This window comes from Scardinius erythrophthalmus (assembly GCF_964197995.2).
Source record: "Scardinius erythrophthalmus genome assembly, chromosome: 13".
NCBI classification, from domain to species: domain Eukaryota; kingdom Metazoa; phylum Chordata; class Actinopteri; order Cypriniformes; family Leuciscidae; genus Scardinius; species Scardinius erythrophthalmus.
In genome coordinates this window covers 40,504,863-40,529,639 of record NC_138233.1, presented here as the reverse complement: position 1 = coordinate 40,529,639, position 24,777 = coordinate 40,504,863, and the positions used below count along the sequence as shown (strand labels likewise).

The following is a 24,777-nucleotide window of genomic DNA, read 5'->3' as shown; positions in this document are numbered from 1 at the left end:
CCATTAAATTAACTGTGATAATGGATTTTATCTAAAAAAACATGTTTTTTTGTTTTGCAGATTGACGTTATAGTTTTATAACTGAAAATAAACTATAGTAAAAATATTATTTAAATTAATTGTAAAATTAAGTTAATGTTAAAAATTTTAGTGTTTTAATTGTAATGTTAAGATAATAACTTTCATCCCAGCTAACAAAAAAAGGTCCCCAGAACGTCCCCTAAATGGCCTGTGCGAACGTCCCCCCGAACGTCCCCATGTGGAGTCCGCTTGATGTCCCGCGGTCGTTCGCGAAGACGTCCTCCGTACGTTCAAGAGGACATTCACAGGACCACCAGCGGCCATTCGGAACGTTTAGGGGACTTTCGCGTTTAGTACCCTGAATATCATTATATTTTATTCTACTTCTGGCTAACCAAAGAAAACACACACGTTGTAAGGAACAAAGTAAATGTATTTTATTTGAACAAAGGTGTTGTGCTCTTTCAGTGTGTGTGTGTCTTCAAAAGCGCTGGCAGCTGTGTGTGTGTGTTTGTCCGTCAGCTGTGGGGTTAGTCCAGCAATTCTTCCCCTTGGCATCTACCTAAAACAACAAAATAAACACATTCAGTAGTATTATGATTGTATATGTCTATATAATATATCCATATATGTTAAATATAACGTCGTCTCTTCTCATCATAACATTAACGTTAGCTTCATAGTGTTAGCATACGGTTTGCAGCGGTACACGGCAGACAACTTAAGCAAACGTTTTAAAAGGTAACATTTTCATATAATTTAAAGATGGACAGTGGTTACGGTAACTAATGTATTCTAATTTAAAAATTAAAAATACCTTTTAGACAGACGAAAGAGAAAACACAAGGCCGTGTCTGAGGAGGACCGTTATAACTGTCACTACAGCTGAGCGTTGCCATGGATACATGGTGCGTACCATAAGGAATGACGTCACTCGCTTAGGTGCACTTGATCGTCACTTGCTTGTTTCTCCCCGTGTAGCTATATTACACTCTTTTTTGTTATTTGAGCTGCATGTGCTATCAGTCAGAATAATTATGCAATAATTAGAAGAACATTTTTCCTAAAATAACTTCTTTTGAATAAAACCAGTCACCTTCGCCTGACCAACAGTTTGATAATTTAGGATAGGATAGGACAGTTAGGATAATTTTATTTGTCTTACCTTTGTTATTCTCCACTTTCTTCCCAGCAATGTGCTTTTCCATTCTTCACGTTTTCCTTGGCTGCCGTTTTCCTCAAGTCGATGCATTCTTTTAGAGCTCCTGCATTCAACCTTATTTTCTTCATGCATGAATAGCCTATAAATTGTAGCTTATATATGACCCTGGATCACAAAACCAGTCTTATGTTGCACGGGTATATTTGTGGCAATAGCCAACAAAACATTGTATGGGTCAAAATTATAGATTTTTCTTCTATACCAAAAATCATTAGGATATTAAGTAAAGATCATGTTCCATGAAGATATTTTGTACATTTCCCACGAATCCCACCTTAACCCTATGATGGTCTTCGTTTAGGAGTCACGTTCGTGGCCAGATGTATAAATCTCAATTAAAAAAAAAACAAAAAAAACATTACCCATAAGACTGCTTTTGTGGTCCAGGGTCACATATTAAAATATGATATTTGAATCAATTATCATATTTTGATGTTTAAATTATAACGCTGAAAACAGTCTTGTGATTTGATTACATCTTTAACTAGTGATAGAAGTTACTAAGTTTATTATCTTAACATAATTAAAACACTAACATTTTTAACAAACTTAATTTTACAATTAATTCAAATATTTTTAGTTTATTTGCATTTAGCCTATATTTTTGTTTAATTATTCTTTTGTCTGAGTTGCAAGCTGTCAGGTCTGATGATAAAAGAAAACGCATGTGCGACTGGATTTTGCAAGTGTTGTCATGGAAATGGCAGGTGAGGGACGAAATAGGGACGTTCGCACACTGGCCCGGACAAATGTCCTCAGAACATCCGTCACCGAACGTTACAAAGCGGACCAAATGCGAACGTCATCGGAATGTCCGTCACCGAACGTTACAAAGCGGACCAAATGCGAACGTCATCGGAATGTCCGTCACCGAACGTTACAAAGCAGACCAAATGCGAACGTCATCGGAATGTCCGTCAGCGAACGTTACAAAGCGGACCAAATGCGAACGTCATCGGAATGTCCGTCACCGAACGTTACAAAGCGGACCAAATGCGAACGTCATCGGAATGTCCGTCAGCGAACGTTACAAAGCGGACCAAATGCGAACGTCATCGGAATGTCCGTCACCGAACGTTACAAAGCGGACCAAATGCGAACGTCATCGGAATGTCCGTCACCGAACGTTACAAAGCGGACCAAATGCGAACGTCATCGGAATGTCCGTCACCGAACGTTACAAAGCGGACGTCCTCCGAACGTCCACTCGGGCACGTTACAAAGCGGACCAAACGCGGACCTAAGGCCGTGTGTCCACCAAAGCGTTTTTACTCGCGGCTGGCGTGTTTTTTCAATTGTTTTCAATGGGAGCGCCGCGTTTTTAAAACACCATGAGCGTCTTTTTCACGCTGAAGCGCTGAGCGTTCGGCGTTTTTTACTGGTCGCCGAGAGTTGAAGAATGTTCAACTTTTGGTAAAACGCAGCGCTCATCACTGTCACTTTTTACCCAACCGTCCAATCACAGTGGAGGAGGGGCGGGACTAATACCACACCGACCAACCGCGTCCGCCACATGATTCTGCTTGTACAACGTCAACAGATGACAACAACAACAAGCATAATAACGGAACAAAATCAAGAGCCAGATAAAATACATTACATTGTATTGACATTTTAATATAGAATCAACACAGAAACAAAATATGTGTGAAATGAGATACTAGTAAGACTTTCGCGGATATTCCGTATCATAACAAGCAAAGTGTCTCGGTCTCGACCGTCTCAACTGAAAAAACGCTGCGCTGCCAAAACGCTCTCAAGCGCCCACAGCTGAGCGTTTTTAGCAGAGCGCCTAGCGTTTTCAGCTGGCTAAAAACGCTTTGGTGGACACACGGCCTAAGGGGACGTTCGAAAAGTCCGGGGGACGTCCCCTGTTAGCTGGGATGTTACTTATAACTTCTATCACTAATTAAAGATGTAATCAAATCACGAGTCTGTTTTCAGCCAATATAATTTAAACATCAAAAACATGAGAATTGATTCAATTGAATAGCCTACAATTTATTATTCAGCATGAAGAAAATAAGGTTGAATCTTAGGAGCTCTAAAATAATGCATCGACTTCACATGATGAATGCAGCCAAGGAAAATGCGAAGAATGGAAAAGCACATGCTGGAAAGAAAGTGGAAAATAACACAGGTAAGACAAATGTATCCTAATTTAGGCTACCTGTAAAAATGTTGGTCAGGGTGATCGAAGGACTGGTTTTATTCAAAATAAGTTATTTTAGGAAAAATATTATTCTAATTATTGCACTTAAGACTGATTGCACATTGCATTTCAAATAACAACAAAAAAGTGTCATATAGCTACACACTATAATTTTGGCAGAATATAACACACCAGCAAGTTACGATCAAATGCACCTAAGCGAGTGACGTCATTCATTATGCCACGCAGCATGTATCCATGTATCCATGGCAACGCTCAGCTGCGTAGTGACAGTTAACGGTCCTCCTCAGACGCGGCCTTGTGTTTTCCCTTTCGTCTGTCTAAAAGGTATTTTTAATTTTTAGATTAGTATACATTAGTTATCGTAACCACTATACATCATTACATATTATGAAAATTTGACTTTTTAAAACGTTGCTGAAGCTGTCCGCCATAAGTTATGCTAACACTAACGTTACGAAACTAACGTTAGCTGCTAAATGTTGCTGAAATGAGACGACGTTATATTTCACATATTCATATATAGACATATAAAATCATAACACTACTGAATGTGTTAATTTTGTTGTTTTAGATGCCAGGGGAAGAATTGCCAACGGACTAACCCCACAGCTGACCGACCGAGACACACACACAGCTGCCAGCGCGTTTGAAGACACACACACACACACACACACACACACACACACACACACACACACACACACACACACACACACACACACACAAACAAACACACGGAAAGAGCACAACACCTTTACAATTGTTCAAATAAATACTTTGTTCTTTACAACGTGTCTGTTTTCTTTGGTTAGCCAGAAGTAAAATAAAATAAAATGATAAAAGGATGTTAAAAGGACTTCTAATGAACGTTCTGTAAAGGTCCCCGAATGTTTTCCAAACGTCCCACGAAGGTCCCTCGGGACGTCGCACGCATACCTGTCAACATTTGGATACCAAAATACGGGAAATCTGAACGCGGGGGGGGGGGGGGGGGGGGGGGGGGGTTAGAGGCAGGCTAAATAGACATTAATTGCGCAGATATTAACATAAATAAATACATACATACTATTCAATTAAAATAAACATAAGACTTATTCATGTTTCTTTCTTTATTTTTATCAATTGCAACAATTAACTACATTAATTAATCACGATTAATTGCCATTAAAAAACTTACATTTTATAATGTAATAATTTCACAATTAATCTCCAAATTAATGTAGAAAAACATAAAACAGTATATTTTAAATATTTGTCTAACAGGTAGGAAAAATATACAGAAATTGAAGTTATCAAACAGTTTGCACTGCATACAATTTAAATTGTACATAGATTAATCCTTATTAAAGTAAAAAAAGATCTTTAGTCAAGAGCAGTGAGTGCTTTTCTCTGTTACCTTAACCTTTGTTCTTTGATTAACTTTACTGACAGAAAGCTTTATTGGCTACTGTCTCTTTAAAAACAGCCGCTGACGGATCTCACACGCGTCTCATTCTCTCACAACTCTTTACTTTCATTTACGACTTTTTTTTTTTTAACTAATAGACTGCTCAGACTGTTCTTATGAGGATACTCGACAAAACGGACATTTTGACATAATTGCGTGTGTTAATGCCATCTCTCTCATGTTCACCCATCCTCGGATGCTGCTGTTCTTTGCGCGATTTTTTCCCCCAAACTACTTCAGTGGAAATCCCGCCCTGCAGCCGATTCTAAAGATTTTATTGGTCATGTGAATCACAGTACTGATTGCCTACACCAAACACTGACCCCTAAACCTACCCGTCATTGTAACCTTAACCAATGAAATTAGCTGCAGGGCGGGATTTCCGCTTAACTGGTTTGCGCCCTTTGGGATTTTTTTAAAAAAAATTATAGAAAGATTAAAAATACGGGAGAAATACGGGAAATTATTTAAACGGGATGATAGCGGGAAAGCAATGTAAAATACGGGAGAATCCCGGGAAAAACGGGAGGGTTGACAGGTATGGTCGCACGACGGTCCTGCAAACGTCCTGCGAAAGTCCCCCGCGACGTCCTGCTAACGTTTAAAGAACCCTACACGAAGACGTCCAGAGGAGGTTCACAGAGGACGTTCAGGGACGTCTTTTTGTTAGCTGGGATGGCATCTGTCACGCGCTTCACATGTGTTCAGTCGACGTGCAGCGAGTGGGTCTATTTACAAGAAGATTGCGATGCCACGACACGCAGATGTTCTGTTCCTGGCTGTGGACAAACAACATGTTTGAATAATATACGCTGCTGAAAGATCCAGATGTCAGGGGAAGATGGATGCAGTTTATTTTTCGCGGACGTCCCAGTCACGGCAGTGTTAATTTAAGCGTGTGTTCTCCACATTTCAAGGATGAGTGACAGTTGAGAACAATCGCAGTTTGATGCTGGCTTTGCCAGAAAACTTTTGTACAAGATAAGGCTGTGTGGACTATTCTGGGCTACACAACGACGACGCAAACTGTAAGTAATGTAGGCTATTTAAAACTTAAAACTTTTTTAAAACGTTAATTGCAGTTTAATTCATTATGAATAATCACTGTGTTTTTACTTAGTTTAGCCTACTTATTGTTTTATGACCGTCATGTTCATGCCCCGTAGGCTATTAAAAGATGTAGGCTGTTAAACTGACAAAATAGTTTCACACTTTCTATGTGGACGGGCTGATGCATTCTTAGTTGTGTTGATGGTTAATTTCCTCTGATTCCGACTCAAACATCATTGCAATCGCCATCGCCTCGCACACATCACCCGTTACTATGGTAACGGTAAACACAGCTCCGCAAAATCCGCACGTTTTGAAAAGGGGGCGTTAACAATTGATGCATAGGCACTGACGTTATCCAATCATAACAGTGGGTGTTAACCACTGATCTATATAATGACTGGATAGCTCATCACGTTCTAAACTGGCAGTAGGCAGTGAAGCCACCGGAAGTGTTCGAGCGGCCATCTTACGATTCCCTACCAGCAGAGGGCTCCAACGCCCGTTATACAGAGATTGGTAGCTCCGACGGCACTTTTAAGATGACCCGCTGTGCAGTAAACAAGTGTAAAACGACGTTCACAAAAGGATGTAGAAAAACTGCCCAAAGGTTGTAATTCAAGCCCTATAAGTAATAATTTATATGCAAAATTGTCGCTATGCCCGTTTTGTTTTCTCCGAGGCAAGAGTAATGCTGCTGCTTCTTCAAAAACAACGATAAAACAGTCAACAGTAGCCTATAAGAAACCTCAGAGCAGCAATAATCACAATTACGGTAAGGGTCCAATAGCGACACCATTTGACAGCTTCAAAAGAGCTTCGTGCAGACTTCGTTTACCGTTACATTAACCCATACAATTTGTATTATGCATTTCCTGAACATGTACTTGCTAATCAAACACTTTATATGAACAAACTACTAATCTATAAAACACAATCGGTCTTCCGACCTTTTACTATTGTGTCAATTGATGTTGATATGCGCGAGGGAGAGAGAGCATACAGCGCTCGTGTTGTGTGAAGGCGGTGCGAGTGCGCGCGTGCGCGCGCGGCCGGGGCTCTCTCTCTGCTTGTTCTTATGCGCCCTGTCTGATCTAAATAATTCGTTGTTACGACGACTTATTTGTTCCCTCGTTTTAATAAATCGTGGACACGTTGAACTAATTCCCTCCCTCATTTTGATTTAACGAATTACAACGTGGCCACAAGATAACGTGCTGAGGTATTATTAATTCGTGGCCACAAAACAATATTCACCTGAATATCCACCAATTCACACAAATATAGGTCTGTAGCATTCACTATTTAATTAATATTATCAAACTGTTTTTCTTACCTGTGAAGATAGCTCTTCAGTGAAGGCTGACTAGTTCTCGTGAGTCGTACAGCTTTTTATTCCTTTTGCAAAGAAATTGCCGTTTTTTAATAAGCAGGAAAAATTTCCCGACTTTAAACAAATACCCATTTAAATGCTTAGGATGTTTGCGTTGTGAGAATATACAGGGAGACTTTAGATTTAAAAACTGTGTCTCTTTAGGCAATGTTTTCTCAGTCAAATCATAAAATTTCCTATTGATTCAATAGAACGCGTGAGCTCACTAGGGAATACCAATATGGCGGCGCGGTGGCTTCACTGTTTATGACGTCATGAGCTATCCAGTCATTCTATATAGATCTGATCTATATAGAATGACTGGATAGCTCATGACGTCATAATCTGTGAAGCCACCGCGCCGCCATATTGGTATTCCCTGGTGAGCTCACGCGTTCTATTGAATCAATAGGAAATTTTATGATTTGACTGAGAAAACATTGCCTATCGAGACACAGTTTTTAAATCTAAAGTCTCCCTGTATATTCTCACAACGCAAACATCCTAAGCATTTAAATGGGTATTTGTTTAAAGTCGGGAAATTTTTCCTGCTTATTAAAAAACGGCAATTTCTTTGCAAAAGGAATAAAAAGCTGTAGGCCTACGAGAACACTAGTCGGCCTTCACTGAAGAGCTAACTTCACAGGTAAGAAAAACAGTTAGATAATATTAATTAAATACTGAATGCTAAAGACCTATATTTTTGTGAATTGGTGAATACTCAGGTGAATATTGTTTCGTGGCCACTAATTATACCTCAGCACGTTATCTTGTGGCCACGTTGTAATTCGTGAAATCAAAATGAGGGAGGGAATTAGTTCAACGTGTCCACGATTTATTAAAACAAGGGAACAAATAAGTCGTCGTAACAGCAAATTATTTAGATCAGTGGACAGGGCGCATAAGAACAAGCAGAGAGAGAGCCCCGGCCGCGCGCACGCACTCTCACCGCATTCAAACAACACGAGCGCTGTATGCTCTCTCTCCCTCGCGCATATCAACATCAATTGACACAATAGTAAAAGGTCGGAATTCCGATTGTATTTTATAGATTAGTAGTTTGTTCATATAAAGTGTTTGATTAGCAAGTACATGTTCAGGAAATGCAATACAAATTGTATGGGTTAATGTAACGGTAAACGGAGTCTGCACGAAGCTCTTTTGAAGCTGTCAAATGGTGTTGCTATTGGACACTTACCTTAATTGTGATTATTGCTGCCCTTAGGTTTCTTATAGGCTACTGTTGACTGTTTTATCGTTGTTTTTTGAAGAAGCAGCAGCATTACTCTTGCCTCGGAGAAAACAACACGGGCATAGCGACAATTTTGCATATAAATTATTACTTATAGGGCTTGAATTACAACCTCTGGGCAATTTTTCTACATCCTTTTGTGAACGTCGTTTTACACTTGTTTACTACACAGCGGGTCATCTTAAAAGTGCCGTCAGAGCTACCAATCTCTGTATAACGGGCGTTGGAGCCCTCTGCTGGTAGGGAATCGTAAGATGGCCGCTCGAACACTTCCGGTGGCTTCACTGCCTTCTGGCAGTTTAGAACGTCATGAGCTATCCAGTCATTATATAGATCAGTGGTGTTAACACTGAACTCTTAAAGGGGAAACATCCCCAAAACAGACTGTTTGAATCAGAGCATGAGAAACAGGGTGGGAAAAGGTCATAAATCACTAAATTTTAAACGTTTTTTGTCCAAAAAACTATAGTAATACTATAATTGCACCTAAGGGAACACAATAAAAGAAAAGAAAAAACCATGTCATGACCCCTTTAAGCATTATCTACGTTTGTCATTAGTATTAACATCAGGGGTTAAATCCAGTGTCTGTTTGAACAACGTTAAAGTGATTTAACCATTTAAACACCTCGACTGTTACACCTGTTGGTCTTTTCTTCTTTCCTATTTTACCTGTCTCATACTTTACCCATATTTTTTTTTTTCTGTGAAAAGGAAATTTCGGTTCACAATTATTAATTGCATGTACCTGCATTTTACTTGAAAAGAAAATACTGGTTTATGATTATTAACTGCCAAATTCGAATTTGATTTAAAAAAGGGAAATATTAAATCAAGATTGAAGTTTTATTTTTCTAAACAGGTAATTTCTAATGATTTCTAGATTTATTTTTAATAAATCTAATTTCATAATTTTAGATTTAATCACTTCAGATGAATACGTTTTGAACGCTTGGGAGTGAAACACCTGAGCCTCAATAGGAGACATTGGCATCTCACTACAAGTTTCAAATAAATCAGAGATAACCCTCTCTTACAAAGTTTTATTTTTGAATGTTTAGTTGTTGGCAACTATCAATTCTATACTCGTAGTTCGACAAAGGCTCCAGAGCCATTTGTGGATCCAATCTCCTTCCCTCCTTTCCTTCTTACATCCTTCCTGTTCTGTACTGCGTTCCCATCCTTCACATTTGTGGGAAACAAACCTGGAAGAACCATCAATCGAGTCTAAAGAAAGAGAAAGATAATTTTTCCAAAGAAAACAATTATTAGGTATTTGATTGGTAATCAAACCCTCTCTTGTTCTCCATACTGTCTCTGTCTTTGTAAACACAATTTACAATTTAACATCTTATCCAAGATCAGTTAACAGAGACAAGTGTTGAGCAATCGTCGCCTTCATAGCATCCCGGCTGTAAGCGGTCCAACTGACGGTGTGTGGTGTCAATCCTGTAAAACTCTGAAAAAGGTATCAGCATTATTATTGTATTATTTTTCCTTGTAAACCTAAACAATAATATTGTTTACCTTTCTGGAAATAGATTCTCACCGATAGGAAGCATTTACGAGAAAAATAATATTTCTCCTACTTAAGAATTTTCTTTCTTGTTTTATTGAAATTGGTTTTAACCTCTCTCTCTTTTCCCCTTTACTCAGTTGAGTGACACATCACGAGTTTAAACCAGCTTTTCATTGATAGAAAATATTTATAAAAATATTCCTCCCATTGGAAAAAAAAATCCTTTCAATTGAGATTTGTTTTAACCTTTTTCTCTCTTTCCCTCACTTAGTTGAGTGACAAAGTTTCCACATCACTAACCTACATGTCTACACTGAGACCAACACTTAGACATTACAACACTTCACTATTGTTGTACAGTCACTGAAACGACACTTCAGCTGTTCAACCACATAGGCTTACACCCCACACAGATCTGTGTCAGTCTCTTCACCCCAGCGTGCCAACATGTCGCGGACAACAAACCCCACTGACGTGGACGCCTGGCTCAGAGGCACTGCAGACTGCCTCACACCAAAGACAATTGAACTGTTATTATTTTTAATAATAATCATAATTCTGAGAAGACTCCTGACACATGATTCAAGCCAGAATCAGAACCACAACCACGCGGAACTAATCAAGATTATCTGTTCCCTAAGCAATGCCTTCACAGCCCAGCTGACACTAAGCGACAAGCACATCACCCACCTTCAGGAGGAGCTGACACGTGCTCAGAGCCGCATGGACAAGCTGGAAGTGAAAGTCCAGGACGACTTCAAGCGTCAGACTGCTGAGTTCCTGAGAGAGCTGATGCACACTCAACGCTGCACAGACCAGCTCAAAGTGAAAGCTCAAGTGCCTGACAAAGTGGAGCAAGAAACAAAGAAACAAGTTGACAAGCTCCAAGAAGCCCTTGCAGTCACTGAACGTGACAAACAAGAATTAAAGACTGTCCAGAAGCACCTGGTAAACCAACTCCAGTCTGCTGAACATCAGCTAGAGAAAGCTAAAGCTGATATTAAAGATAAGAACTCTGAAATTAATGCTCTGAAAGACCACCTGGAAAGGTGCAGTGCTGACCTTGACCATCTGACCCAACAGCGAGATGACGCCAACGACGAGCTCTACGCGGTCAGAGATGAACCCCAGCACATTTTCCAACAGAAACCAGAGCCAAGAAGGGAGAGACCTCCCTCAGCATCACAACTGCTGAGCAGAACAGAGTCCCCCATCCAAGAACTGCCATACAACAGAAAAGGTGAATGGCCGCAACCCAAAACATCACCAGCCTTCACCACAGAACTGTTCACTGCCAACACACAAAGAGAGCTCATCCAGGCAGACTCCAAATCTGCACAGGGGATGACCTGTAAAGATCTCAACCAGCTGGTTAAGAATATCACTCAATTCAACCCAAACTTCACGGAATGCCCGGACATCCAGTCCCACATCCGAGATATCAACTTCCACCTAGAGGTGAGACCACATGTGACTGACAGAGACAGGTTCTACCTCCTCAGATCGACATCCAGTTCAGAGGTACGAAGCTTCCTAGACCGACAACCTGCTCATGTCAAGTCAAATTACCAGCTGCTATGTGAGACACTTATAAAAGAATTCACAGGCCCAGAGTCGGAACATGGTGTGTTAATCGCTTTGGAAACCAAACAAGGTCGACACGAGACTCCCCAAGCCTACTACCACCGTTTTCGACAAGCCTTCTTTGGTGCACATAACTCACCTGAACAAGAAGAGGATGTGAACTTCAAAAACCTCTTTCTGAGAAACCTGCACCCCGGATTAAGTCATCATCTTGGTCTCGAGGCCTGCGCAGACACAATGACAATTCAGCAGCTACGTGACCTGACACACAAGGCCCACATCAAACAGAAGATGTCCTCAAAGAAAGGTTTGAAAACATCCACAGTTTCAAACTCCTTCAGCCAAGACACAAGCCTTGCACTGGAAGACAACCAGTGGCACGACAACTCCACAAATCTTCGTAAGAAGCACAGAGAACGTGACTCCCATGCTGCTGACAGCAACCACACCAACCACATGGAAAATTCATGGGACCAGCCACGCTTCTCAAGTAACCCACCTCGGCACCACTCAGTTAAGCACAGCACTGGGTATGCCCAAGAACAAGACAGTTTAACCTCAGAAGACATCGAGCAACTAATGAGGCGACTGGAAGTGTTCCTAGGAAACAGGATGGAACGGGAGACCACCGATTCATCTGATACACCTTCATAACGAAGATGACAACCACTTGTTCTACAGCAACACAGAACAAAGTGGTCTCTCACAGTCAACCACTGAGGTACCAGAAAACACCATCCTGGCTACCACTCATAAAGAAACCACCAAACGAGCTCCAAACTCAAGAACCATGTGTGTGCTACAGCAACAACAGTTAAGCACAGAAGGTCAGAAAGTCTGTCACAGCCAGAAGGCATCATCGGAGGAATGCAACAACAGAAACCAAGTTTCGCACTACAGCTGCACGCATCCATGCCAAACTACCTCCTCTCTGTCTGACAGAGAACTTCCTGCCTTACTGGATTGACCCCCAGCAGATCACCGAAGATCCCTTTTCCAAGGCAAAGAGGCAACAAGTGTTGGAGAATTTTCCTTGATACATGAATGACAAGCAAGACAAAATAGGTCTGAGAAGGATGAGAGAATGGAAAATAACCATGTTGTAATGAAAATGACAAGCATGACAAAATAGGTCTGAGAAGGATGAGAGAATGGAAAATAACCAGCTTGCATCAGCAATGTAAAGTGTCAAAATATTGAACCAACAGAGCACCATTGTGTGAGGTTTGACCAATAGAGAAGACATGTCTAACTGTGCCAAGGTCACCAGGCGTGACAGAGGGGAAGAGATAGATTTGAGGGTGCCCATTGGGCACCTAGCGATAAGAAAAAATATAAGACATGAACACTGGCCATTGTAACTTCAGATGTCCGGACGGCCGGCCGGCTTCTCCTTTGTTGTTTTGTACAATAAAGTAAATTCTTCTGACCTGGAACCTCGACTCCGAGAAAGCTTCTTTGAGACCTGAACCAAAAAGAACTTAGAATTCGCCACAACATAATTGCCGAGCCGAGCCAGGAGGGACAAGGGGTCGAGGAGTGACCACGGTGGGCGTGCGGGCAGAGGCCTCACAAAACAAAGGTGCACCAAAAAATAAGGTAAGCAAATTTTGCTTATATTTGTTTTGTGCTGCCCCTGGTAAGCTAGCGCCTGGTTGGTGACTGCCTTAAACAAAAGACCCCACCAAAAAGAACCTAAAACTAATAAAAGAAGGGAGGAAAAAGGAGGGTAGGTTCCAGGTTTTGAGAAAAAAAGTGCATGCAGTATCTGTTTGTCTGTCCATACGCAGGAGATGCGTATTCCATTCGCATGAAGGTGCATTGTACATGTGTGCGTCACAGTATTTTATGCGAAAAGTGCGTTTGCAAAATTATATGTTGTATTGTCCCTAAACGCAGAAGGTGCGTTTTGACGTGAGAAGCACGTTAATTGAGTACGCGAGAAAGGTGCGTACCGACGCGAGAAGCGCGTCCCCAACGCAGAAGACGCGTTGAAGAACGTGAGAAGCACGTTATATACGCAGGAGGTGCGTATTCCATTCGCATGAAGGTGCATTGTACATGTGTGCGTCACAGTATTTTATGCGAAAAGTGCGTTTGCAAAATTATATGTTGTATTGTCCCTAAACGCAGAAGGTGCGTTTTGACGTGAGAAGCACGTTAATTGAGTACGCGAGAAAGGTGCGTACCGACGCGAGAAGCGCGTCCCCAACGCAGAAGACGCGTTGAAGAACGTGAGAAGCACGTTATATACGCAGGAGGTGCGTATTCCATTCGCATGAGGGTGCATTGTACATGTGTGCGTCACAGTATTTTATGCGAAAAGTGCGTTTGCAAAATTATATGTTGTATTGTCCACAACGCAGGAGGTGCGTTGTAACGAGAGAAGCACTTCATTGTTAGTCTTATCTGTTTTATTGTGTGCGCACGTGATCTGTTTTATGTGAGGAGAAAAGTGTTTGTGTTTGTATGTCTAAGTGATTTTTCTGTTTTATGTGAGGAGAAAAGTGTTTGTGTTTGTAAGTGATTTTTCATCTTAAAAAATAAGGAGGAAGGTCATTTCGGAGAAAATTTGCAAAAGTGACAATAATAATAAAACCTTTTACTTATAATGTTTTTTCTAAAAAACCAAAGTGATAGAAATTAAAAGTTAGAAATGATATAGCCGTGTTTGAGCAGAATTAATAGAAAGGACGGAGACGCATAGACAAAGTGTTTTTTAACTGAGCTCTGTGCTCTGCATGAAATTACATTTGAGCCACTGTCCCGAAATTGTTACAAAGTTAAAAACCTTGGCACCGCTCAGTGAGAGAAAAGGGAGTGAGAAAGCTGAGACAGACAAAGGCACATAAAATAAAACTCTTACAAGAAATAATTATTGAATCAGTGTTATTAAAAGTTTAATGGGTAATAAAACAAAAATTGATGAGAGGAAAAAACTAAACAAAAACAAGGTATCAAGGAACAAAGAATATTCACCGAAATTGGCTTTGTCGGCTGTTTGGCCATTCTCCGAACTATAATCGATGTGATCCGGATAGGGAATCACTGCCCATATTGTCAAAAGTTTGATTGATTGACTTCGTCTTTTCATTTGTTACAAGAAAAATAGGGAAATAATAAGTGTGTGAGAGCGGCGCTGCGTGAGTGTGGGAGAGCGACTTTGTGTGTGTGTGTGGCTTTGAAGTGGGTGTGAGAGCGGTTTTGCGTGTGAGAGCAGCTCTGTATGTGTGTGTGACTCTGAGTGTGTGTGTTTCAGAGCGACTTTGCGTGGGTGTGAGTGACTCTGTGCACGGCTGTGCGACAGTGTGTATGAAATCCCGGGTGTATGAGTGTGCGTTATAACAGACTGAAAGTGTTTATGTTGATTTAAAGAAATAAGGAGGGAGAGAAGTGATAGAGATAGAGTTTTTTCACCTTTTGACACCTGAAGAAAAGTACACGTGGTCTAGAGTGAGAGATAATTACGAGGCTAGATTGCGGAAAGAAGAATGATTTTCAAGATGCATTAAAGATACCAAAGGTATTAAGAATCACTTCTGGTTAGAATAGATAATGAAGGGCAGAGACAGGAGTTAACAGACCAAGGGAAGGATGAGCTTTGAGTTTTGAGTAAAAAAAAAAATTGACAAGAATAACAAACTTGAACCAGGTTGAACGAGAGTGGCTCTTAGGGGATTGACGTGATGTGATAAAAAACAGATAACTCTTGAAGCTCAGAGACCACACTTGAACAGATTTGACCTTCCCAAAACTACCCTTTTGGATTCCTTGCTGACAAAATCAGAAATAAAGCTAAATCCATTGTACATCCCATACCTGAAAAGAAATGCCTGGTACACTTGGCCTGAGTGTTTGGGAGGAGCCATGATTTTGAGGAACAGGTATATGGTAGTAAGCTCAAGGCCAGAAAAATGGGAAAATGACACAATTGTTAAAGTCGGACAGGGAGGAGAAATCAGACCAGCACAGATAGATAATTGGACACTGGAAAAACTGGTGGTAGTGGTAGTTTTGAGGAGCAACACCGACCATACCAGTCATATGTTGGTAGAAATTCATGAAAAAGACAGAAGTGCAGTCAGCTGTCAAAAAAGAGCAGTCAGTAACAACTGAGAATGTTGCAACGATGGACAAATAGGAGGGGCAGGAGAGGAAACGGGGAGACAAATCTTAAACAAACAAACAAAAAAAAATTTAATTAGAAATAATTTGGCTTTGCCTCTTCATTGTTACAAGAAAAAGTAAAATAAAAGTGTGTGCGCGCGCGTAAAATGCACAGATTAGGACTATTTGATAAAGAATGATATTCATTTATAAAGAGAAACTAGAATTATGAAAGAACACTTGTCTCTTTCTCATATAGCAAAAGTAAATGGTGACTGTGATATGAGAAAGAGAGGCAGAAAGGAGGGGCTGCCTCTGACAGAGAGAGGAGGGGCTGCAAGAAGAAAGTGAGACTGCGTGTGTGTGTGTGTGTGTGAGGAAGGAAAGGAGGGAGACAGAGAGAAAGAGTTCACCTTTCCTAGTTCTGACTAGCTTATAAACCAGTGAGCAACCATTTCCAACATACACTTTGAACAACACTTTGAGAGATTTTATGTATAACTGTTATCCCCACCAGTGGACCTGTAATAGAGGAACTGAATTTTAAAATACCTGAGAAAGACTAATCAAATATCTCAATAAATGTCTGACCATCTTGCTGAAAACTAGTTAAGAATAGATGCAAGCTGGGGTTAGTAAGGAATACTAAAAAGGAGTGAAACACACTGATAATAATTAAGATTATAATGGCATCAACACCTGTAGAGATACCAAGATCAAAATATTAAATTTATACTATAGGACAACCCTCCAAAAATGGAGATAGAAGCCAAAAAAAACAAAAACAAACAAACAAAAAAAAACGACCAGCTGAGGGAACATTAGATGTGGCTATGTGCAGAGACAGTGAAACATTCGTAAAAAATAAATAAATAAAAAGGTATCCAAAACAGTTTACTAAGAGATCAAGTAAGATTGGTGAAATCTGCTAATCCAGTCAGAATTAAAAGTAGACTAATTTCACAAATACCAGGAAAACACCAATAAAAATAATTGATAATAAATTAACCTGAAAGAAAATATGAAAATTGCTTAAATGTTAGTTGACCGGTCTATGGGGGAATTAAATTAATAAGCAGGCCTAACAGGGATTGATATGGAGGATTGCACAAACTGGTGGCCATCAAAAACACTGGAGTTTTCTCTTTAGTATAAGTGCTTTGTGTAGTTCCCAGAGGAAAATCAAATAATTTATAAAAAGGGTTATAGAAATATCTGACATTTAGAGATAAAATATGTATATATAGAGAGACATGCTAGCTGTGGGTATGACTGACCTGTTATATAAAGACGTAGCCTGTGATGTTTGCATCTTGTTGTCCCTGGGAGAGTTTTAAATTTGATCCATTGCAGAAATTGAGATCTTTGGATTGTGTTACTTAAAATAACTTGTGCATTGTGTTGAATGAGCAGGATTGGGTGACCAAGCTAAACAGACATTTTTATACACATTTCACAGTAATGAGACTCATTGATTTAATCCTAAAATGCTTGGGAGAGTAGGGATTGATATAACGAATGATGAAAATACTATATATGTGACTGAAAATAAGGCAACTCAGACAGACTGAATGGCTGCTATTTTCTGCATTCTGCAAAGAAGAACTTGCTTTATTAAAATTGCATGGGGAAACTGCTGTTATCAACCAGATGATACTTCTGAAATTTAGGGACAATTGAAAGAGATGGTTGTAGAATTTATAAAGGATGAATTTGATTCATGCGGATCTCTGAGTGTTCAATTTCCAGATGACACCAGACAGCTTTTGGGACGGCTGCCTCAACATAAACAACAGCAACTGGACTGTGCAACAAGTGAGAGCAAGAAACATAAGGACACGGCTGCAGAGAAAAGAAGAGGCGGTTGGTTGGTGGGCCTTCATCCACCCTGAAAGAGGAAGCTGAAACTTCTGAGGAGCTGGTATGGACAAAGACTGTGTTGATGAAGAAACAACCAAGAAAACCATCCTGCCATCATGCAAAATTGCCTCCTCCGTGGCTTGGCCAAAAGCCAGACTGAGGAGAGGCAGAGAGACAACAGCATCCAGAGTCAAACCACTATGTCCAAACATGACACCAGACCCTTGAATGCCAACAAAGACTGACAGATCAACAGAGATCAAATGCATCAGATGAGGAGGGAAACACTCAGACAGCAGCTCAACCAGTTCAACTGATCGCTGGTCCAAGCAGAAGGGCTTCATCCTTTACTAAGTGAGCACAGGTGATAGGTTTTTATTGATCACTACAGAGACCGCTTCAAATTTCATTGATTGGCAATATTAATTGTATTTTGATTATTCACTGGTCCAACAGCAGTTCTCTATATTCTGTGAAGCTGACACTCTCTATTTGCTTTCTTTCAATAGACATTAGTCCAGCTGTAAGCATTAAAAAATGGGAGGTGAAGTGTTTGCATGACTCAATAATTAACTACAACTGACGCTGGACTTAGCATAGTGAGGGACTACTGCATTAACCAACTAGGGGTAAATGCATAATTAGATAATTGATGATGTTGTCCATTGAACAGAGAGCTTTTGGGCTCTGCTTTCAAGACAGAGCTGATATAAACTTGAGTGATACTGAGCTCTCTATCAGGAAAAAAGAGTACATAATATATTCAACAACAAAAATATGGATGATAAAGCTATGGTGCTGGTCACTCCATCTTGGTCAATAGTTAATTTTTTTAGGTTTAGAAATAAAAATAGTAACTACACAAATTACAAACACGTGATATCACAAATGCTGTCATTACCAGGGATTGCACGATGTTAATATTGTTGGTCATGAATTCGAGATTATGCTAACATCTCCAGTCATTTAAAAGAGCATCTCATAAGCAACAGAAGAAAAGATTATGAAGAGAAATTCAATTAACAGATGAATGACAAATCAGATAAGAGAAATTGATAATGGTTCTTTTAAATGACAGCATGTCCAGACCTACCAGAAATTTTTATCTATTAGATATTGAAAAATTTGGGGTTTATGACAGCAGTGTTTAACACAATCAAATGGAAACTGATATCGACCAGCTGTGTTATTCAAAACATTTAGACACTGTCACATAGGGAATGCCACATTGCCTACATTCAGTAGCTTTTGTCATCAGAGTTGTGTTACCAATTTACAATGCGCACATTGAAATTTAGAATAGATAATTGAATATAAAATTAAGTCTCTATCATTAGTCAAGAAGGCATAAGCAAAACCCTCAACTTCAGACTATTGGACAAATGAGGTATTAAAAGACAAATAATTACACTAGCAACCCTTTTTACTATTTTAATTTAAGATGCGAATGGTTTTGACCATTGCGCAAGGGGGGAGATTATTAGAATAGTAGAATTAGAAAAAAAAAAAAGAAAAAAAAGACAAAGATTCACAAAATAATGTTAGAAAAGGAACCGCAACTCCAATAGGCTCTATCCCAGTTCTAGAAGGACCCTTCAAACATCTAGTGATGGATTATGTGGACATGATAAAATCAGTAAGAGGAAAAAGATACAGATACAGTTTTCATTTATAGATTTAGCAGATGGGTCGAAGCAGAACCCTCAGCAGACCAAGGAGCAGAAACTGATAGAATTATAACCAAAGAAGTCATCCCAAGATTTGGCATACCATCTCAGATTAGCTCTGACAATCAACAGAACAATTAAGACTAAGATCAAGCAATGGATGCCTTAGGCCATCAGCTAAAATACACCATCAAAATGACATGGCAAAACAGACAAGCTCTGAATTGGCTACTGGCAGAAAAAGGAGGGGTATGTGTGATGTTTGGAATTGACTGTTGTACCTTTATTCCGAATAACACAGCCTCTGATGGAGTTTTTAATAGGGCAATGAAGAAGCTGAAGGATCTGAGACAAGAAGTTGCTGAAATGCGGGGAAAGACAGAGACGTTGGATACTGGTTTGACTATATATTTGGGTCTTGGAAAGAATGGTTCATTAAGGTGGGAATAATAATATATGTGGCTGTTGTCATTTTTCTTTTGTGTTTTGTGTTTTCTTTTCTGCTGTGTTGTGCCTTTTCTAAGATCCATGCTAACCAACGTGGCCGCCAAACAGATGATTAATGTGTCAGTCAAACCATCGGGAGTTGACATCGGGTGCACAAACACAAGAGTGCACCAAATTGGGCCAGGACTGGACGAGCTAGATGACTTCCTGTAAGGAGTTCTGGTGAAGGAGTAAGGAATGGGGTACCTTGTTATTTCTGACAGTTTGATTCTGTTTTTGATAGAGAGGGAGGTAGTAACATTGTGTATTTTAGTTTTGGGGTAAAATTAGACAGATCATTAGAACATGAGTAGAGCAGGGAGTTAGCTAGAGGGGTTTTAATTGTTTCTTTGATTTTTATGAAGGACCCCTTCCTGAGTGTTTTCTTTTTTCTTTTTACACTTATAATCCTACTGAGAATATTTAATTTACATATAATCACACTAACAGTCACAAACATGAATATGTGAATGAGAGGGGACGATACAAGGTTTGAAGCAGGTCATTGCCCGTGGTACGAGGTAATGCAACCAGATATAAAGGGAAAAGATAAGAATGCTTTTTACTATTACTAATCATTTTATTCTTATAACAGAGTACTTCTAATATTTTAAAGTTTTTTATGAATCAAAAGTGAAGTATGTGCATAAGACTACTGGTAGATGTTTCCATGGGGTAAACAGAGAAATTAATTACAAGCGCGGTCACCAATTGCCGGACCAGCAAGGGCAGACTCAACTGGTGGTTTAAAAGCCTGCTGTCTGCTCCAACACCAGATAGTGCCCAGGGCACCTCTGGCAACGATGGAGCAACCCAGATAGAACTCCAGGCCACCGGAAGCGCCTGTGCAGTTCCTCTGGCACCGTGGGATAATCCTAACTCTAAGTCTGTACACTGAGATATGCTGATTAAGATGAAAACAATCTTAATTTTGAGTCTATACACTGAAATATGCTGATTATGTTGAAAAATCAAATGTTTGAAATAATCTATCCCTTCAAGACTGAAGATAGATAAGGAAGGTGGGATCTTTTACTCCACCCTAGTCAAGTGGGGGCGGAGATGTTTGGTCTCACTATTCCTCCAGGGTGTACCTTCGTGAGTGGGCTTATTGATAAGAGAGATGGATGGTCCATATTGGCCATGATTGAAAGATAATGGAGAGAAGCCTGTTCATGAAGATACATTCTGGGATAGAAATGAAGGTGGGACTAGGATTAGTCCCAAAGGGGGGATATGTTGGAGAATTTTCCTTGATACATGAATGACAAGCAAGACAAAATAGGTCTGAGAAGGATGAGAGAATGGAAAATAACCATGTTGTAATGAAAATGACAAGCATGACAAAATAGGTCTGAGAAGGATGAGAGAATGGAAAATAACCAGCTTGCATCAGCAATGTAAAGTGTCAAAATATTGAACCAACAGAGCACCATTGTGTGAGGTTTGACCAATAGAGAAGACATGTCTAACTGTGCCAAGGTCACCAGGCGTGACAGAGGGGAAGAGATAGATTTAAGGGGGCCCATTGGGCACCTAGCGATAAGAAAAAATATAAGACATGAACACTGGCCATTGTAACTTCAGATGTCCGGACGGCCGGCCGGCTTCTCCTTTGTTGTTTTGTACAATAAAGTAAATTCTTCTGACCTGGAACCTCGACTCCGAGAAAGCTTCTTTGAGACCTGAACCAAAAAGAACTTAGAATTCGCCACAACACAAGCTCATCAAAGCTCAGCCATCAAGCAAAGGGGGGGAGCAAAACAGACTGAAACAGATCTGACCATACATGCATACATACATACATACATGCACTACTCAAGACCCCTAACATACTCACTAAAATCCAGAAGTTAACCACCTCTACCATGCAAAACATGCAACAAACATGTTTTTCCCCACAGGTAGAAAACTGACTTTAGAAACTAGCTTAACAACTTAGCTACACTTACCATAGTAAACATGGTAACTATCCATCCAAAAAGTACACCTTAGAACACCTCTCATTACATCATGATACCTGACACCTTAGCTGTGCAACCGTAGTTACAAGTCATATCAGGAGGAACACTCAACTGCTTTGTTTTGTTTTACCTCTTCCTTCCTTTCCTTCTTCTTTTATTAGGTAAAATGCCTGTCCACCCCATAAGGGTCAAGGTCACAATAATAGGATTGACACACCACGCCTAATATTTGTAAGTCACCTCAAAACGAATGTGAGCCAGAGAACTCCCTGCATCATTCGTATCACAAATTGAAAGGTAAATTGGTCTAAACCTAGAACAATTTAGAAGAGAATAAAACAAACAAATCAAAATTTAGTCACAAAATTGATTAATCACTGTCCCAAAACCAATTAGGATAACAGTCCTAAATTGAACCAAACTTTAATCAACGTGATTAACTATATTGAGAGAGTGAACCTGTTTATGCCTAGATAATCTAATGCCCTGCACCAGCAAAGTGACCAGTCATGGAGGTGTTGTCTTGTTGTTTGCTGTGTGTGTTTGCTTCCTCTACTCATTTCTCCAGCATTCACCGATGTCTTCTACTCGACCCATCATTGAACGGGGGGGGGGGGGGGGATATGTAACAACAATGAGAAGAAACCAACCACAGACTAATTTTCTTCCAGAAAATTAATTCAAACTCTCTACTTCCTGCCGAACAAAACAGAAGATTTGTTCAGAACGTCACATGATCCTCATCACCCTGGCTATTTAAAAGAGCCTCCCCAACACTAACGCAATAACTGGTCAATGCTACCTTTGTATACTGGTTAATGCTAGCTTTGTGGTCGACTACTGACTGGTTAAGATAAAGACAGTGTCCGCACATTCCAGAGTCAAATCACCAAGGCCAGAGCCATAAGTCACCCATCCCGGTGCCAGAGAGTCTGCAAAAGACCCTTAATGACCAAGCTAAAGGAAGAACTTGTCAATATGAGGGGGTTTGTAAAAGACAAATTGCTGCAGAGATGGCACAACAACATTCCTGACCCCTCCCCCGTTGGGATCTCTGAACGAACGAGATTTTTCCTACAGTATACATAAAACTCATTCAAGAACAATTTTCAATGGACTCATGATCAAACAGTCATGCAACTACCTAATCCTGTGTTTTTTTTCTACCACTTATATGCATATTTTAATAAGATAATATGTTTTGATCCCATATAATTCATGTAAGTGTTATACTGATAGACGTTTGAATGAGAGTGTGTTGTGTTTTTATCAGTATGATCGTATGCCCGAGATTCAAAAGATGGCTTGAATGATATCTATGTAATATGTTTTGATCTTCTTTTAATTAGAAATCATGTCTAAACTGTGGCCTCTGTCCTCTCTGCTTAAGAGCTAGAGAAAACACCAACACCCCAGATAAGGCATGATTTATGACTTTGAAAACAAAGCTAGTGTCTAATTGGTCCGCTCTCTTCAAGAGGGGGGGACAAACTTTTAGTTTAAAACCTTAGACCCAAAAACTCTAAGTCTCTCTCTCTCGCTGCTCTCGAAGCTCTCTCTCTGGGCTCTCGCTCTCTGCAAGAAAGGCTCTGCTATCACTCTCAAGAGAGATGGGCAGAAAAAGATGAAGATTTGAACCAGACTATAACCATGTAACTGAGGAGCAGACCAACCCAAATTAAGATCAGATGGGTTAGATTTATTCAAGCCATCTTACTACTCTCATCTAAATTTTCTTTTCTTTTCTGAGTTATCATTTCCTTTATTTTCCGTTGTGAGTCTCGGTTCTAAGTTAAGTTTTGCGACAAGACTTCGAGTCACGTTTCTTCAGCAAAGCCAGCTTCAGACAAAGACTTTCAATTCATCCGCCAGCACAACACGTGACTGGAACGCCGCAGACCCAGGCACAAGGAGAACACAGCCGAGGAACGAACCCGGGGAAACCCCCTTTTACGCAACAAAGGGAATTCCCAAAAGGAACGCAGAAGACAAGCAAGTAACCTCCAGACTAAAAGCTGAACTGGTGTATTTATATAACTTTAATAACCTGCCTAAAACGATAGAAGGGTTAAATTAATGTTTGATGGTTCGTTCAGGTCATGTCTAAGGGCATATGGAATCGTGAGATTTCATCCTTTCACTCTTAAACCCACTCTTTCCTCACTCTCTTCCTTTCTGCAACTCGTATGAATGTGTGTGTGTGTGTGTGTGTGTGTGTGTGTGTGTGTGTGTGTGTGTGTGTGTTTGTGTTAGACATTAGCAGTATGTGTAGTATATAATCAATAAAGTATTGTTTGTATTTGAAAAGAGATTGCTTGTGTATGTGCTTATCAAATTTATTGTCTTGAACTTCGAATTTAAGTTACCTATGCTTTTACCCTTAATTTATTTCTTAATTTATTGTTAGCTGGGGATTATTCTTTCTTGGCCAGGAAGATATTATATTTCCTAGAGTTAATAATTGGTTATGCTTTCTGTTCGTTGGATGAACTGATAAAATGATCATACTATTGATTCTGCTACAGTAAATTATGAAAATAATTAAATTATTAATTATTGTTCATAATTCGTTATGAATAATAGTTAATTATTTAATTATTTTCATAATTTACTGTAGCAGAATCATACTATTGATTCTGCTACAGTAAATTATGAAAATAATTAAATTATTAATTATTGTTCATAATTCGTTATGAATAATAGTTAATTATATTTATACGTGGGCGTATAAACGCTACAAATAATAAGACAGCGATCCAGGTTTTGCCATAATAAAATTCTACTGTTGTCATGGACACGCCACTGTATACCTTAACCCAGTAGCAGATTTACAGAAAACATTAATAAAATGGATAAAGAAATGGATAAGGATATATCTTTTATTTATATATTGTATAAATAAAACATTCATTTTATGTCATAATGTAGATGCAGGCAGATTATTCGTGACCAATACCCTGCCCCTATAGAGGATATGTGCATGATGTCACCGTCGGCCGGAGTGACTGCGGTTACGTCCACTAAGGCTATGTTTACACGGAAACGATCTG

The 24,777-nt window shown here is 39.7% G+C and overlaps 1 pseudogene across 1 annotated transcript in view; it reads right to left on the bottom strand.

Annotated features, from left to right (window-relative positions):
• The window catches only part of LOC308700509, a 209,955-nt pseudogene that overhangs the window by 70,586 nt on the left and 114,592 nt on the right, over positions 1 to 24,777 (bottom strand). The gene's annotated exons all lie outside the window — the stretch shown is intronic.